We start from the raw sequence: 18,885 nt of genomic DNA, 5'->3' as shown, positions 1-18,885 counted from the left end.
TTCACAATAACCAAGACAGTGAAGCAATCAAAATGTCCAACAACAGGTGAATGGATAAAGAAGAAGTGGTCCATGTACACAATGGAATATTAGCCATGGAAAGCAATGAACCATTGCTCTTTGAGGCACCACAAATGAGTTTGGAGATAGTCACGAAACATGAGCTAAGTCCGAAAGCAAAAGACCTATATTCTATGATATCACTTATAGGCGTTATCTAATAACTGACACAAATGAACATATTTCCACAGAGAAAGACACTCACTGACTTAGAAAACAAACTATGCTCATGTAAAAGGAGAGGTGTTGGGAATGGATAAATTATGATTAGTGTTACTATATGTATACAAACACATATTACATACATATCTCAAAAAGACCGACCATATAGCAAGGTAGGTGTGCGGAACCCTCTGTAACATTTTACATGGGAAGAGGATCTGTACTTGAATACACATATATAAGGTACAAATGAACCAGAATGTGTACACGTAGGACGAACAATATTCTAAGCTTTACCCCAATTAAAAAAAAATTTAAAACCAAGAAGAAATAATGAGACATAAACTTATGGGGGTTTCTCCATGCACATTCCAATGTAATTTACAACCTAGGAACACGACTTCCAGAAAGGCTCTGCTGCCCTAGTACCCAGATTGGGGAATGGAGAAATGCTCCCTGTTTGAGGCCACTTCCCACAAGAGCAGCTTTAAACCCATTGCTAAAGTTCACTAAATATTCACCAAACTTGCAGTTCGGTAAATGACACCTGCTCTCCAAAAAAATTCTTGGCTGGAAAATCGACCAAAAAATTAAACAGAGGGCAACCTTCCAAGAAGACAATTTCAAGAATTATATTGTATTCCCAATTGTTTCCTTTTTTTAACAGAAAAGAAAACGGCGGAGAAAAATGATGAGTTTTATGAATTTTCAAAGACATGCAAACCCAAATTACAAAAACCGATGAGCTCACACCAGCCAGAAGGGCCATTAGCATAAATGCTGCAAACAGTAAATGCTGGAGCGATTGTGGAGAAATGCGTACCCTCGATTCTAAGGGGGACGTGGTAAGAGCCACTAAGGAAAACACAAAGAAGGTGCTTTGAAAAGGGTAACACGGTGCTACCAGTCAATCAATCACACCCACTGCTGGGACTATCACCTGAGAAAATGAGAATCAAAAAGTCACAGGATGGCAATCCTGCACTCCAACAATATTTACGATAGCCAACACTTGGAAGCAATGAAAATGTCCATCAACCAAGGAATGCACAAAGTAGAAGTGGTCCACGTACACAGTGGGAAATTACTCCAATAAAAAATAAAAATTAAATTTAAAAATCCAACAGAAGTAAAGAGACATCAGCTTGTGTGGGATTGTCCGGGCACACTCCACTCTAATTTATAACCGAGAAACACCACAGGCCGCAAGGGCTTTTCCCTAGTTACCAGGGTGGGGAACATAGAAAGGCTGCCACCCTCAGGCAGTTACCTGCAAAAGCAGCTTTAAAGCCTTTGCTAATGGTCATTTCATAGGAAGAGGTAATGCAGGACTGTAAATGAAACCTGCCCTCAAACTGTCTTGAGGGAGGTAATGGCCAAAACATTTCAAAATGTGACACATACTTTAAGAGAACACTTTGAAGAACTAAGGGGTAATCACACCTTGAAAACTAAAAAGGACATGCCTTATAGCTCAATTTCAACGGATTATGAGGCACATGCGAATTCAACCACAAAGAGGTATCAGCTCACACTTGTCAGAATAACCATGAGCAAGAAAACTACAAACAATAACTGCTCAAGGTGTTGTGGAGAAATGCATACCCTCAACATCAAGGGGGACATAACTTGGAAAGGGCCACGAATGAGAACAGAATGGAGGTGCCTTAAAAAGGTCAACATTGAGCTACCATATGATCCAGCAGGCCCACTCCTCGACCTATAATCTAAGAAGAGAGAATTGGAAAGACACAGGCAGGCAAATCTGCATTGCACAGTATTACAATACCCAGATATGGAGGTAACCAAAAAGTCCACCAACAGATGGGTGGACAAAGAAGAACTCCTCCATGTACAGATGGAATATTCGCTAGTGAAAAAAATGAAACAATGCCATTTGCAGCACCACAGATGAGTCTAGACGTAATCACGCCACCTGTAGTAAGTGAGAAAGCAAAAGACACATATCCTATCATATCACTTTTAGGAGTTACTTAAAAATTGATACCAATGAAGATATTTCCACAGAGAAAGGCAATCACAGATTCATTAAAAAACTTATGGTTCACCAAATAGAAAGGGATGAGGATTGGATACATTACCATTTTGGGGTTAAAAGAGATATACAAACCATGTGAAATATATAATCACCAAAGACGTACGGAAGACCAGGAGAAGACTACTCAACATTGTGTCATAACCTACATGGGAAAAGGATGCGAGGAATAACAGATACACGTATATGTGTGAAAGAACCACATTTGCACACCTAGAACAAACAAACCATTGTAATCAAATTTGCTTGGATAAAAAATAAAAAGTAAATTATAAATATGAACAAGAAGTAATGAGACATGAACATAAAGGGCTTTTTCCTGGCACATTCCATTCTAATTTACAACCTAGAACACCACTTCCATTAAGGCTCTGTTTCTCCAGTTACCAAATTTGGTAAAGGAGAAATGATGCCACCTTGTGGCCGTTTCCTGCAAGAGCAGATTTAAAATCACAGCTAATGGTCACTTAACATTCACAAGGACTCAGGGCTGTAAAGGACACCTGCCCTAAAAAATTGTGCTGAAGGAGGGAATGGACAAAAAAATTCAAAACAGGCAATTGTTTCAAGAAGAGAGTATGAATAGTTACCTTTTACTCACGCTCTTTAAAAAAAAAAAGGAAAATGGATAAAAGCTCAACCTCAGGGAGTGTTAGACCCATGCAATCTAATCTACAAAAACTTTCAACTTACACCATTCGACTGACCATCAGCAAAATGTCTACAAACAATAAATGCTGAAAGGGCTTTAGGGAACTCATTACCCTCTACCTGCTGGTGAGACGTAAAGGGGTAACAGCCAATAATGAGAACAGAAAGGAGCTGTGTTTAAAAGTAAAAATGGAGGTACCATTCAATCCAGCAGGCGCACCATTGGACCTCTCACCTGAGAAGACAAGAATCGAGACAACACAGGCCTCAAAAGCTGCAGTACAACCTTATTCACAATAACCAAGACAGTGAAGCAATCAAAATGTCCAACAACAGGTGAATGGATAAAGAAGAAGTGGTCCATGTACACAATGGAATATTAGCCATGGAAAACAATGAACCATTGCTCTTTGAGGAACCACAAATGAGTTTGGAGATAGTCACGAAACATGAGCTAAGTCTGAAAGCAAAAGACCTATATTCTATGATATCACTTATAGGCGTTATCTAATAACTGACACAAATGAACATATTTCCACAGAGAAAGACACTCACTGACTTAGAAAACAAACTATGCTCATGTAAAAGGAGAGGTGTTGGGAATGGATAAATTAAGATTAGTGTTACTATATGTATACAAACACATATTACATACATATCTCAAAAAGACCGACCATATAGCAAGGGAGGTGTGCGGAACCCTCTGTAACATTTTACATGGGAAGAGGATCTGTACTTGAATACACATATATAAGGTACAAATGAACCAGATTGTGTACACCTAGGACGAACAATATTCTAAGCTTTACCCCAATTAAAAAAAAATTTAAAACCAAGAAGAAATAATGAGACATAAACTTATGGGGGTTTCTCCATGCACATTCCAATGTAATTTACAACCTAGGAACACGACTTCCAGAAAGGCTCTGCTGCCCTAGTACCCAGATTGGGGAATGGAGAAATGCTGCCTGTTTGAGGCCACTTCCCACAAGAGCAGCTTTAAACCCTATTGCTAAAGTTCACTAAATATTCACCAAACTTGCAGTTCGGTAAATGACACCTGCTCTCCAAAAAAATTCTGGGCTGGAAAATCGACCAAAAAATTAAACAGAGGGCAACCTTCCAAGAAGACAATTTCAAGAATTATATTGTATTCCCAATTGTTTCCTTTTTTTAACAGAAAAGAAAACGGCGGAGAAAAATGATGAGTTTTATGAATTTTCAAAGACATGCAAACCCAAATTACAAAAACCTATGAGCTCACACCAGCCAGAAGGGCCATTAGCATAAATGCTGCAAACAGTAAATGCTGGAGCGATTGTGGAGAAATGCGTACCCTCGATTCTAAGGGGGACGTGGTAAGAGCCACTAAGGAAAACACAAAGAAGGTGCTTTGAAAAGGGTAACACGGTGCTACCAGTCAATCAATCACACCCACTGCTGGGACTATCACCTGAGAAAATGAGAATCAAAAAGTCACAGGATGGCAATCCTGCACTCCAACAATATTTACGATAGCCAACACTTGGAAGCAATGAAAATGTCCATCAACCAAGGAATGCACAAAGTAGAAGTGGTCCACGTACACAGTGGGAAATTACTCCAATAAAAAATAAAAATTAAATTTAAAAATCCAACAAAAGTAAAGAGACATCAGCTTGTGTGGGATTGTCCGGGCACACTCCACTCTAATTTATAACCGAGAAACACCACAGGCCGCAAGGGCTTTTCCCTAGTTACCAGGGTGGGGAACATAGAAAGGCTGCCACCCTCAGGCAGTTACCTGCAAAAGCAGCTTTAAAGCCTTTGCTAATGGTCATTTCATAGGAAGAAGTAATGCAGGACTGTAAATGAAACCTGCCCTCAAACTGTCTTGAGGGAGGTAATGGCCAAAACATTTCAAAATGTGACACATACTTTAAGAGAACACTTTGAAGAACTAAGGGGTAATCACACCTTGAAAACTAAAAAGGACATGCCTTATAGCTCAATTTCAACGGATTATGAGGCACATGCGAATTCAACCACAAAGAGGTATCAGCTCACACTTGTCAGAATAACCATGAGCAAGAAAACTACAAACAATAACTGCTCAAGGTGTTGTGGAGAAATGCATACCCTCAACATCAAGGGGGACATAACTTGGAAAGGGCCACGAATGAGAACAGAATGGAGGTGCCTTAAAAAGGTCAACATTGAGCTACCATATGATCCAGCAGGCCCACTCCTCGACCTATAATCTAAGAAGAGAGAATTGGAAAGACACAGGCAGGCAAATCTGCATTGCACAGTATTACAATACGCAGATATGGAGGTAACCAAAAAGTCCACCAACAGATGGGTGGACAAAGAAGAACTCCTCCATGTACAGATGGAATATTCGCTAGTGAAAAAAATGAAACAATGCCATTTGCAGCACCACAGATGAGTCTAGACGTAATCACGCCACCTGTAGTAAGTGAGAAAGCAAAAGACACATATCCTATCATATCACTTTTAGGAGTTACTTAAAAATTGATACCAATGAAGATATTTCCACAGAGAAAGGCAATCACAGATTCATTAAAAAACTTATGGTTCACCAAATAGAAAGGGATGAGGATTGGATACATTACCATTTTGGGGTTAAAAGAGATATACAAACCATGTGAAATATATAATCACCAAAGACGTACGGAAGACCAGGAGAAGACTACTCAACATTGTGTCATAACCTACATGGGAAAAGGATGCGAGGAATAACAGATACACGTATATGTGTGAAAGAACCACATTTGCACACCTAGAACAAACAAACCATTGTAATCAAATTTGCTTGGATAAAAAATAAAAAGTAAATTATAAATATGAACAAGAAGTAATGAGACATGAACATAAAGGGCTTTTTCCTGGCACATTCCATTCTAATTTACAACCTAGAACACCACTTCCATTAAGGCTCTGTTTCTCCAGTTACCAAATTTGGTAAAGGAGAAATGATGCCACCTTGTGGCCGTTTCCTGCAAGAGCAGATTTAAAATCACAGCTAATGGTCACTTAACATTCACAAGGACTCAGGGCTGTAAAGGACACCTGCCCTAAAAAATTGTGCTGAAGGAGGGAATGGACAAAAAAATTCAAAACAGGAAATTGTTTCAAGAAGAGAGTATGAATAGTTACCTTTTACTCACGCTCTTTAAAAAAAAAAAGGAAAATGGATAAAAGCTCAACCTCAGGGAGTGTTAGACCCATGCAATCTAATCTACAAAAACTTTCAACTTACACCATTCGACTGACCATCAGCAAAATGTCTACAAACAATAAATGCTGAAAGGGTTTTAGGGAACTCATTACCCTCTACCTGCTGGTGAGACGTAAAGGGGTAACAGCCAATAATGAGAACAGAAAGGAGCTGTGTTTAAAAGTAAAAATGGAGGTACCATTCAATCCAGCAGGCGCACCATTGGACATCTCACCTGAGAAGACAAGAATCGAGACAACACAGGCCGCAAAAGCTGCAGTACAACCTTATTCACAATAACCAAGACAGTGAAGCAATCAAAATGTCCAACAACAGGTGAATGGATAAAGAAGAAGTGGTCCATGTACACAATGGAATATTAGCCATGGAAAGCAATGAACCATTGCTCTTTGAGGCACCACAAATGAGTTTGGAGATAGTCACGAAACATGAGCTAAGTCCGAAAGCAAAAGACCTATATTCTATGATATCACTTATAGGCGTTATCTAATAACTGACACAAATGAACATATTTCCACAGAGAAAGACACTCACTGACTTAGAAAACAAACTATGCTCATGTAAAAGGAGAGGTGTTGGGAATGGATAAATTATGATTAGTGTTACTATATGTATACAAACACATATTACATACATATCTCAAAAAGACCGACCATATAGCAAGGTAGGTGTGCGGAACCCTCTGTAACATTTTACATGGGAAGAGGATCTGTACTTGAATACACATATATAAGGTACAAATGAACCAGAATGTGTACACCTAGGACGAACAATATTCTAAGCTTTACCCCAATTAAAAAAAAATTTAAAACCAAGAAGAAATAATGAGACATAAACTTATGGGGGTTTCTCCATGCACATTCCAATGTAATTTACAACCTAGGAACACGACTTCCAGAAAGGCTCTGCTGCCCTAGTACCCAGATTGGGGAATGGAGAAATGCTCCCTGTTTGAGGCCACTTCCCACAAGAGCAGCTTTAAACCCATTGCTAAAGTTCACTAAATATTCACCAAACTTGCAGTTCGGTAAATGACACCTGCTCTCCAAAAAAATTCTTGGCTGGAAAATCGACCAAAAAATTAAACAGAGGGCAACCTTCCAAGAAGACAATTTCAAGAAGTATATTGTATTCCCAATTGTTTCCTTTTTTTAACAGAAAAGAAAACGGCGGAGAAAAATGATGAGTTTTATGAATTTTCAAAGACATGCAAACCCAAATTACAAAAACCGATGAGCTCACACCAGCCAGAAGGGCCATTAGCATAAATGCTGCAAACAGTAAATGCTGGAGCGATTGTGGAGAAATGCGTACCCTCGATTCTAAGGGGGACGTGGTAAGAGCCACTAAGGAAAACACAAAGAAGGTGCTTTGAAAAGGGTAACACGGTGCTACCAGTCAATCAATCACACCCACTGCTGGGACTATCACCTGAGAAAATGAGAATCAAAAAGTCACAGGATGACAATCCTGCACTCCAACAATATTTACGATAGCCAACACTTGGAAGCAATGAAAATGTCCATCAACCAAGGAATGCACAAAGTAGAAGTGGTCCACGTACACAGTGGGAAATTACTCCAATAAAAAATAAAAATTAAATTTAAAAATCCAACAAAAGTAAAGAGACATCAGCTTGTGTGGGATTGTCCGGGCACACTCCACTCTAATTTATAACCGAGAAACACCACAGGCCGCAAGGGCTTTTCCCTAGTTACCAGGGTGGGGAACATAGAAAGGCTGCCACCCTCAGGCAGTTACCTGCAAAAGCAGCTTTAAAGCCTTTGCTAATGGTCATTTCATAGGAAGAAGTAATGCAGGACTGTAAATGAAACCTGCCCTCAAACTGTCTTGAGGGAGGTAATGGCCAAAACATTTCAAAATGTGACACATACTTTAAGAGAACACTTTGAAGAACTAAGGGGTAATCACACCTTGAAAACTAAAAAGGACATGCCTTATAGCTCAATTTCAACGGATTATGAGGCACATGCGAATTCAACCACAAAGAGGTATCAGCTCACACTTGTCAGAATAACCATGAGCAAGAAAACTACAAACAATAACTGCTCAAGGTGTTGTGGAGAAATGCATACCCTCAACATCAAGGGGGACATAACTTGGAAAGGGCCACGAATGAGAACAGAATGGAGGTGCCTTAAAAAGGTCAACATTGAGCTACCATATGATCCAGCAGGCCCACTCCTCGACCTATAATCTAAGAAGAGAGAATTGGAAAGACACAGGCAGGCAAATCTGCATTGCACAGTATTACAATACCCAGATATGGAGGTAACCAAAAAGTCCACCAACAGATGGGTGGACAAAGAAGAACTCCTCCATGTACAGATGGAATATTCGCTAGTGAAAAAAATGAAACAATGCCATTTGCAGCACCACAGATGAGTCTAGACGTAATCACGCCACCTGTAGTAAGTGAGAAAGCAAAAGACACATATCCTATCATATCACTTTTAGGAGTTACTTAAAAATTGATACCAATGAAGATATTTCCACAGAGAAAGGCAATCACAGATTCATTAAAAAACTTATGGTTCACCAAATAGAAAGGGATGAGGATTGGATACATTACCATTTTGGGGTTAAAAGAGATATACAAACCATGTGAAATATATAATCACCAAAGACGTACGGAAGACCAGGAGAAGACTACTCAACATTGTGTCATAACCTACATGGGAAAAGGATGCGAGGAATAACAGATACACGTATATGTGTGAAAGAACCACATTTGCACACCTAGAACAAACAAACCATTGTAATCAAATTTGCTTGGATAAAAAATAAAAAGTAAATTATAAATATGAACAAGAAGTAATGAGACATGAACATAAAGGGCTTTTTCCTGGCACATTCCATTCTAATTTACAACCTAGAACACCACTTCCATTAAGGCTCTGTTTCTCCAGTTACCAAATTTGGTAAAGGAGAAATGATGCCACCTTGTGGCCGTTTCCTGCAAGAGCAGATTTAAAATCACAGCTAATGGTCACTTAACATTCACAAGGACTCAGGGCTGTAAAGGACACCTGCCCTAAAAAATTGTGCTGAAGGAGGGAATGGACAAAAAAATTCAAAACAGGCAATTGTTTCAAGAAGAGAGTATGAATAGTTACCTTTTACTCACGCTCTTTAAAAAAAAAAAGGAAAATGGATAAAAGCTCAACCTCAGGGAGTGTTAGACCCATGCAATCTAATCTACAAAAACTTTCAACTTACACCATTCGACTGACCATCAGCAAAATGTCTACAAACAATAAATGCTGAAAGGGCTTTAGGGAACTCATTACCCTCTACCTGCTGGTGAGACGTAAAGGGGTAACAGCCAATAATGAGAACAGAAAGGAGCTGTGTTTAAAAGTAAAAATGGAGGTACCATTCAATCCAGCAGGCGCACCATTGGACCTCTCACCTGAGAAGACAAGAATCGAGACAACACAGGCCTCAAAAGCTGCAGTACAACCTTATTCACAATAACCAAGACAGTGAAGCAATCAAAATGTCCAACAACAGGTGAATGGATAAAGAAGAAGTGGTCCATGTACACAATGGAATATTAGCCATGGAAAACAATGAACCATTGCTCTTTGAGGAACCACAAATGAGTTTGGAGATAGTCACGAAACATGAGCTAAGTCTGAAAGCAAAAGACCTATATTCTATGATATCACTTATAGGCGTTATCTAATAACTGACACAAATGAACATATTTCCACAGAGAAAGACACTCACTGACTTAGAAAACAAACTATGCTCATGTAAAAGGAGAGGTGTTGGGAATGGATAAATTAAGATTAGTGTTACTATATGTATACAAACACATATTACATACATATCTCAAAAAGACCGACCATATAGCAAGGGAGGTGTGCGGAACCCTCTGTAACATTTTACATGGGAAGAGGATCTGTACTTGAATACACATATATAAGGTACAAATGAACCAGATTGTGTACACCTAGGACGAACAATATTCTAAGCTTTACCCCAATTAAAAAAAAATTTAAAACCAAGAAGAAATAATGAGACATAAACTTATGGGGGTTTCTCCATGCACATTCCAATGTAATTTACAACCTAGGAACACGACTTCCAGAAAGGCTCTGCTGCCCTAGTACCCAGATTGGGGAATGGAGAAATGCTGCCTGTTTGAGGCCACTTCCCACAAGAGCAGCTTTAAACCCTATTGCTAAAGTTCACTAAATATTCACCAAACTTGCAGTTCGGTAAATGACACCTGCTCTCCAAAAAAATTCTGGGCTGGAAAATCGACCAAAAAATTAAACAGAGGGCAACCTTCCAAGAAGACAATTTCAAGAATTATATTGTATTCCCAATTGTTTCCTTTTTTTAACAGAAAAGAAAACGGCGGAGAAAAATGATGAGTTTTATGAATTTTCAAAGACATGCAAACCCAAATTACAAAAACCGATGAGCTCACACCAGCCAGAAGGGCCATTAGCATAAATGCTGCAAACAGTAAATGCTGGAGCGATTGTGGAGAAATGCGTACCCTCGATTCTAAGGGGGACGTGGTAAGAGCCACTAAGGAAAACACAAAGAAGGTGCTTTGAAAAGGGTAACACGGTGCTACCAGTCAATCAATCACACCCACTGCTGGGACTATCACCTGAGAAAATGAGAATCAAAAAGTCACAGGATGGCAATCCTGCACTCCAACAATATTTACGATAGCCAACACTTGGAAGCAATGAAAATGTCCATCAACCAAGGAATGCACAAAGTAGAAGTGGTCCACGTACACAGTGGGAAATTACTCCAATAAAAAATAAAAATTAAATTTAAAAATCCAACAAAAGTAAAGAGACATCAGCTTGTGTGGGATTGTCCGGGCACACTCCACTCTAATTTATAACCGAGAAACACCACAGGCCGCAAGGGCTTTTCCCTAGTTACCAGGGTGGGGAACATAGAAAGGCTGCCACCCTCAGGCAGTTACCTGCAAAAGCAGCTTTAAAGCCTTTGCTAATGGTCATTTCATAGGAAGAAGTAATGCAGGACTGTAAATGAAACCTGCCCTCAAACTGTCTTGAGGGAGGTAATGGCCAAAACATTTCAAAATGTGACACATACTTTAAGAGAACACTTTGAAGAACTAAGGGGTAATCACACCTTGAAAACTAAAAAGGACATGCCTTATAGCTCAATTTCAACGGATTATGAGGCACATGCGAATTCAACCACAAAGAGGTATCAGCTCACACTTGTCAGAATAACCATGAGCAAGAAAACTACAAACAATAACTGCTCAAGGTGTTGTGGAGACATGCATACCCTCAACATCAAGGGGGACATAACTTGGAAAGGGCCACGAATGAGAACAGAATGGAGGTGCCTTAAAAAGGTCAACATTGAGCTACCATATGATCCAGCAGGCCCACTCCTCGACCTATAATCTAAGAAGAGAGAATTGGAAAGACACAGGCAGGCAAATCTGCATTGCACAGTATTACAATATGCAGATATGGAGGTAACCAAAAAGTCCACCAACAGATGGGTGGACAAAGAAGAACTCCTCCATGTACAGATGGAATATTCGCTAGTGAAAAAAATGAAACAATGCCATTTGCAGCACCACAGATGAGTCTAGACGTAATCACGCCACCTGTAGTAAGTGAGAAAGCAAAAGACACATATCCTATCATATCACTTTTAGGAGTTACTTAAAAATTGATACCAATGAAGATATTTCCACAGAGAAAGGCAATCACAGATTCATTAAAAAACTTATGGTTCACCAAATAGAAAGGGATGAGGATTGGATACATTACCATTTTGGGGTTAAAAGAGATATACAAACCATGTGAAATATATAATCACCAAAGACGTACGGAAGACCAGGAGAAGACTACTCAACATTGTGTCATAACCTACATGGGAAAAGGATGCGAGGAATAACAGATACACGTATATGTGTGAAAGAACCACATTTGCACACCTAGAACAAACAAACCATTGTAATCAAATTTGCTTGGATAAAAAATAAAAAGTAAATTATAAATATGAACAAGAAGTAATGAGACATGAACATAAAGGGCTTTTTCCTGGCACATTCCATTCTAATTTACAACCTAGAACACCACTTCCATTAAGGCTCTGTTTCTCCAGTTACCAAATTTGGTAAAGGAGAAATGATGCCACCTTGTGGCCGTTTCCTGCAAGAGCAGATTTAAAATCACAGCTAATGGTCACTTAACATTCACAAGGACTCAGGGCTGTAAAGGACACCTGCCCTAAAAAATTGTGCTGAAGGAGGGAATGGACAAAAAAATTCAAAACAGGAAATTGTTTCAAGAAGAGAGTATGAATAGTTACCTTTTACTCACGCTCTTTAAAAAAAAAAAGGAAAATGGATAAAAGCTCAACCTCAGGGAGTGTTAGACCCATGCAATCTAATCTACACAAACTTTCAACTTACACCATTCGACTGACCATCAGCAAAATGTCTACAAACAATAAATGCTGAAAGGGTTTTAGGGAACTCATTACCCTCTACCTGCTGGTGAGACGTAAAGGGGTAACAGCCAATAATGAGAACAGAAAGGAGCTGTGTTTAAAAGTAAAAATGGAGGTACCATTCAATCCAGCAGGCGCACCATTGGACCTCTCACCTGAGAAGACAAGAATCGAGACAACACAGGCCGCAAAAGCTGCAGTACAACCTTATTCACAATAACCAAGACAGTGAAGCAATCAAAATGTCCAACAACAGGTGAATGGATAAAGAAGAAGTGGTCCATGTACACAATGGAATATTAGCCATGGAAAGCAATGAACCATTGCTCTTTGAGGCACCACAAATGAGTTTGGAGATAGTCACGAAACATGAGCTAAGTCCGAAAGCAAAAGACCTATATTCTATGATATCACTTATAGGCGTTATCTAATAACTGACACAAATGAACATATTTCCACAGAGAAAGACACTCACTGACTTAGAAAACAAACTATGCTCATGTAAAAGGAGAGGTGTTGGGAATGGATAAATTATGATTAGTGTTACTATATGTATACAAACACATATTACATACATATCTCAAAAAGACCGACCATATAGCAAGGTAGGTGTGCGGAACCCTCTGTAACATTTTACATGGGAAGAGGATCTGTACTTGAATACACATATATAAGGTACAAATGAACCAGATTGTGTACACCTAGGACGAACAATATTCTAAGCTTTACCCCAATTAAAAAAAAATTTAAAACCAAGAAGAAATAATGAGACATAAACTTATGGGGGTTTCTCCATGCACATTCCAATGTAATTTACAACCTAGGAACACGACTTCCAGAAAGGCTCTGCTGCCCTAGTACCCAGATTGGGGAATGGAGAAATGCTCCCTGTTTGAGGCCACTTCCCACAAGAGCAGCTTTAAACCCATTGCTAAAGTTCACTAAATATTCACCAAACTTGCAGTTCGGTAAATGACACCTGCTCTCCAAAAAAATTCTTGGCTGGAAAATCGACCAAAAAATTAAACAGAGGGCAACCTTCCAAGAAGACAATTTCAAGAATTATATTGTATTCCCAATTGTTTCCTTTTTTTAACAGAAAAGAAAACGGCGGAGAAAAATGATGAGTTTTATGAATTTTCAAAGACATTCAAACCCAAATTACAAAAACCGATGAGCTCACACCAGCCAGAAGGGCCATTAGCATAAATGCTGCAAACAGTAAATGCTGGAGCGATTGTGGAGAAATGCGTACCCTCGATTCTAAGGGGGACGTGGTAAGAGCCACTAAGGAAAACACAAAGAAGGTGCTTTGAAAAGGGTAACACGGTGCTACCAGTCAATCAATCACACCCACTGCTGGGACTATCACCTGAGAAAATGAGAATCAAAAAGTCACAGGATGGCAATCCTGCACTCCAACAATATTTACGATAGCCAACACTTGGAAGCAATGAAAATGTCCATCAACCAAGGAATGCACAAAGTAGAAGTGGTCCACGTACACAGTGGGAAATTACTCCAATAAAAAATAAAAATTAAATTTAAAAATCCAACAAAAGTAAAGAGACATCAGCTTGTGTGGGATTGTCCTGGCACACTCCACTCTAATTTATAACCGAGAAACACCACAGGCCGCAAGGGCTTTTCCCTAGTTACCAGGGTGGGGAACATAGAAAGGCTGCCACCCTCAGGCAGTTACCTGCAAAAGCAGCTTTAAAGCCTTTGCTAATGGTCATTTCATAGGAAGAAGTAATGCAGGACTGTAAATGAAACCTGCCCTCAAACTGTCTTGATGGAGGTAATGGCCAAAACATTTCAAAATGTGACACATACTTTAAGAGAACACTTTGAAGAACTAAGGGGTAATCACACCTTGAAAACTAAAAAGGACATGCCTTATAGCTCAATTTCAACGGATTATGAGGCACATGCGAATTCAACCACAAAGAGGTATCAGCTCACACTTGTCAGAATAACCATGAGCAAGAAAACTACAAACAATAACTGCTCAAGGTGTTGTGGAGAAATGCATACCCTCAACATCAAGGGGGACATAACTTGGAAAGGGCCACGAATGAGAACAGAATGGAGGTGCCTTAAAAAGGTCAACATTGAGCTACCATATGATCCAGCAGGCCCACTCCTCGACCTATAATCTAAGAAGAGAGAATTGGAAAGACACAGGCAGGCAAATCTGCATTGCACAGTATTACAATACCCAGATATGGAGGTAACCAAAAAGTCCACCAACAGATGGGTGGACAAAGAAGAACTCCTCCATGTACAGATGGAATATTCGCTAGTGAAAAAAATGAAACAATGCCATTTGCAGCACCACAGATGAGTCTAGACGTAATCACGCCACCTGTAGTAAGTGAGAAAGCAAAAGACACATATCCTATCATATCACTTTTAGGAGTTACTTAAAAATTGATACCAATGAAGATATTTCCACAGAGAAAGGCAATCACAGATTCATTAAAAAACTTATGGTTCACCAAATAGAAAGGGATGAGGATTGGATACATTACCATTTTGGGGTTAAAAGAGATATACAAACCATGTGAAATATATAATCACCAAAGACGTACGGAAGACCAGGAGAAGACTACTCAACATTGTGTCATAACCTACATGGGAAAAGGATACGAGGAATAACAGATACACGTATATGTGTGAAAGAACCACATTTACACACCTAGAACAAACAAACCATTGTAATCAAATTTGCTTGGATAAAAAATAAAAAGTAAATTATAAATATGAACAAGAAGTAATGAGACATGAACATAAAGGGCTTTTTCCTGGCACATTCCATTCTAATTTACAACCTAGAACACCACTTCCATTAAGGCTCTGTTTCTCCAGTTACCAAATTTGGTAAAGGAGAAATGATGCCACCTTGTGGCCGTTTCCTGCAAGAGCAGATTTAAAATCACAGCTAATGGTCACTTAACATTCACAAGGACTCAGGGCTGTAAAGGACACCTGCCCTAAAAAATTGTGCTGAAGGAGGGAATGGACAAAAAAATTCAAAACAGGCAATTGTTTCAAGAAGAGAGTATGAATAGTTACCTTTTACTCACGCTCTTTAAAAAAAAAAAGGAAAATGGATAAAAGCTCAACCTCAGGGAGTGTTAGACCCATGCAATCTAATCTACAAAAACTTTCAACTTACACCATTCGACTGACCATCAGCAAAATGTCTACAAACAATAAATGCTGAAAGGGCTTTAGGGAACTCATTACCCTCTACCTGCTGGTGAGACGTAAAGGGGTAACAGCCAATAATGAGAACAGAAAGGAGCTGTGTTTAAAAGTAAAAATGGAGGTACCATTCAATCCAGCAGGCGCACCATTGGACCTCTCACCTGAGAAGACAAGAATCGAGACAACACAGGCCGCAAAAGCTGCAGTACAACCTTATTCACAATAACCAAGACAGTGAAGCAATCAAAATGTCCAACAACAGGTGAATGGATAAAGAAGAAGTGGTCCATGTACACAATGGAATATTAGCCATGGAAAGCAATGAACCATTGCTCTTTGAGGCACCACAAATGAGTTTGGAGATAGTCACGAAACATGAGCTAAGTCCGAAAGCAAAAGACCTATATTCTATGATATCACTTATAGGCGTTATCTAATAACTGACACAAATGAACATATTTCCACAGAGAAAGACACTCACTGACTTAGAAAACAAACTATGCTCATGTAAAAGGAGAGGTGTTGGGAATGGATAAATTAAGATTAGTGTTACTCTATGTATACAAACACATATTACATACATGTCTCAAAAAGACCGACCATATAGCAAGGGAGGTGTGCGGAACCCTCTGTAACATTTTACATGGGAAGAGGATCTGTACTTGAATACACATATATAAGGTACAAATGAACCAGATTGTGTACACCTAGGACGAACAATATTCTAAGCTTTACCCCAATTAAAAAAAAATTTAAAACCAAGAAGAAATAATGAGACATAAACTTATGGGGGTTTCTCCATGCACAGTCCAATGTAATTTACAACCTAGGAACACGACTTCCAGAAAGGCTCTGCTGCCCTAGTACCCAGATTGGGGAATGGAGAAATGCTCCCTGTTTGAGGCCACTTCCCACAAGAGCAGCTTTAAACCCATTGCTAAAGTTCACTAAATATTCACCAAACTTGCAGTTCGGTAAATGACACCTGCTCTCCAAAAAAATTCTGGGCTGGAAAATCGACCAAAAAATTAAACAGAGGGCAACCTTCCAAGAAGACAATTTCAAGAATTATATTGTATTCCCAATTGTTTCCTTTTTTTAACAGAAAAGAAAACGGCGGAGAAAAATGATGAGTTTTATGAATTTTCAAAGACATGCAAACCCAAATTACAAAAACCGATGAGCTCACACCAGCCAGAAGGGCCATTAGCATAAATGCTGCAAACAGTAAATGCTGGAGCGATTGTGGAGAAATGCGTACCCTCGATTCTAAGGGGGACGTGGTAAGAGCCACTAAGGAAAACACAAAGAAGGTGCTTTGAAAAGGGTAACACGGTGCTACCAGTCAATCAATCACACCCACTGCTGGGACTATCACCTGAGAAAATGAGAATCAAAAAGTCACAGGATGGCAATCCTGCACTCCAACAATATTTACGATAGCCAACACTTGGAAGCAATGAAAATGTCCATCAACCAAGGAATGCACAAAGTAGAAGTGGTCCACGTACACAGTGGGAAATTACTCCAATAAAAAATAAAAATTAAATTTAAAAATCCAACAAAAGTAAAGAGACATCAGCTTGTGTGGGATTGTCCGGGCACACTCCACTCTAATTTATAACCGAGAAACACCACAGGCCGCAAGGGCTTTTCCCTAGTTACCAGGGTGGGGAACATAGAAAGGCTGCCACCCTCAGGCAGTTACCTGCAAAAGCAGCTTTAAAGCCTTTGCTAATGGTCATTTCATAGGAAGAAGTAATGCAGGACTGTAAATGAAACCTGCCCTCAAACTGTCTTGAGGGAGGTAATGGCCAAAACATTTCAAAATGTGACACATACTTTAAGAGAACACTTTGAAGAACTAAGGGGTAATCACACCTTGAAAACTAAAAAGGACATGCCTTATAGCTCAATTTCAACGGATTATGAGGCACATGCGAATTCAACCACAAAGAGGTATCAGCTCACACTTGTCAGAATAACCATGAGCAAGAAAACTACAAACAATAACTGCTCAAGGTGTTGTGGAGACATGCATACCCTCAACATCAAGGGGGACATAACTTGGAAAGGGCCACGAATGAGAACAGAATGGAGGTGCCTTAAAAAGGTCAACATTGAGCTACCATATGATCCAGCAGGCCCACTCCTCGACCTATAATCTAAGAAGAGAGAATTGGAAAGACACAGGCAGGCAAATCTGCATTGCACAGTATTACAATACGCAGATATGGAGGTAACCAAAAAGTCCACCAACAGATGGGTGGACAAAGAAGAACTCCTCCATGTACAGATGGAATATTCGCTAGTGAAAAAAATGAAACAATGCCATTTGCAGCACAACAGATGAGTCTAGACGTAATCACGCCACCTGTAGTAAGTGAGAAAGCAAAAGACACATATCCTATCATATCACTTTTAGGAGTTACTTAAAAATTGATACCAATGAAGATATTTCCACAGAGAAAGGCAATCACAGATTCATTAAAAAACTTATGGTTCACCAAATAGAAAGGGATGAGGATTGGATACATTACCATTTTGGGGTTAAAAGAGATATACAAACCATGTGAAATATATAATCACCAAAGACGTACGGAAGACCAGGAGAAGACTACTCAACATTGTGTCATAACCTACATGGGAAAAGGATGCGAGGAATAACAGATACACGTATATGTGTGAAAGAACCACATTTGCACACCTAGAACAAACAAACCATTGTAATCAAATTTGCTTGGATAAAAAATAAAAAGTAAATTATAAATATGAACAAGAAGTAATGAGACATGAACATAAAGGGCTTTTTCCTGGCACATTCCATTCTAATTTACAACCTAGAACACCACTTCCATTAAGGCTCTGTTTCTCCAGTTACCAAATTTGGTAAAGGAGAAATGATGCCACCTTGTGGCCGTTTCCTGCAAGAGCAGATTTAAAATCACAGCTAATGGTCACTTAACATTCACAAGGACTCAGGGCTGTAAAGGACACCTGCCCT

Source organism: Balaenoptera physalus (genome assembly GCF_965194825.1).
Source record: "Balaenoptera physalus genome assembly, chromosome: 8".
Taxonomy (NCBI): Eukaryota; Metazoa; Chordata; class Mammalia; order Artiodactyla; family Balaenopteridae; genus Balaenoptera; species Balaenoptera physalus.
The sequence above is the reverse complement of the archived record's forward strand: the minus strand, read 5'-3'. Positions refer to the sequence as shown.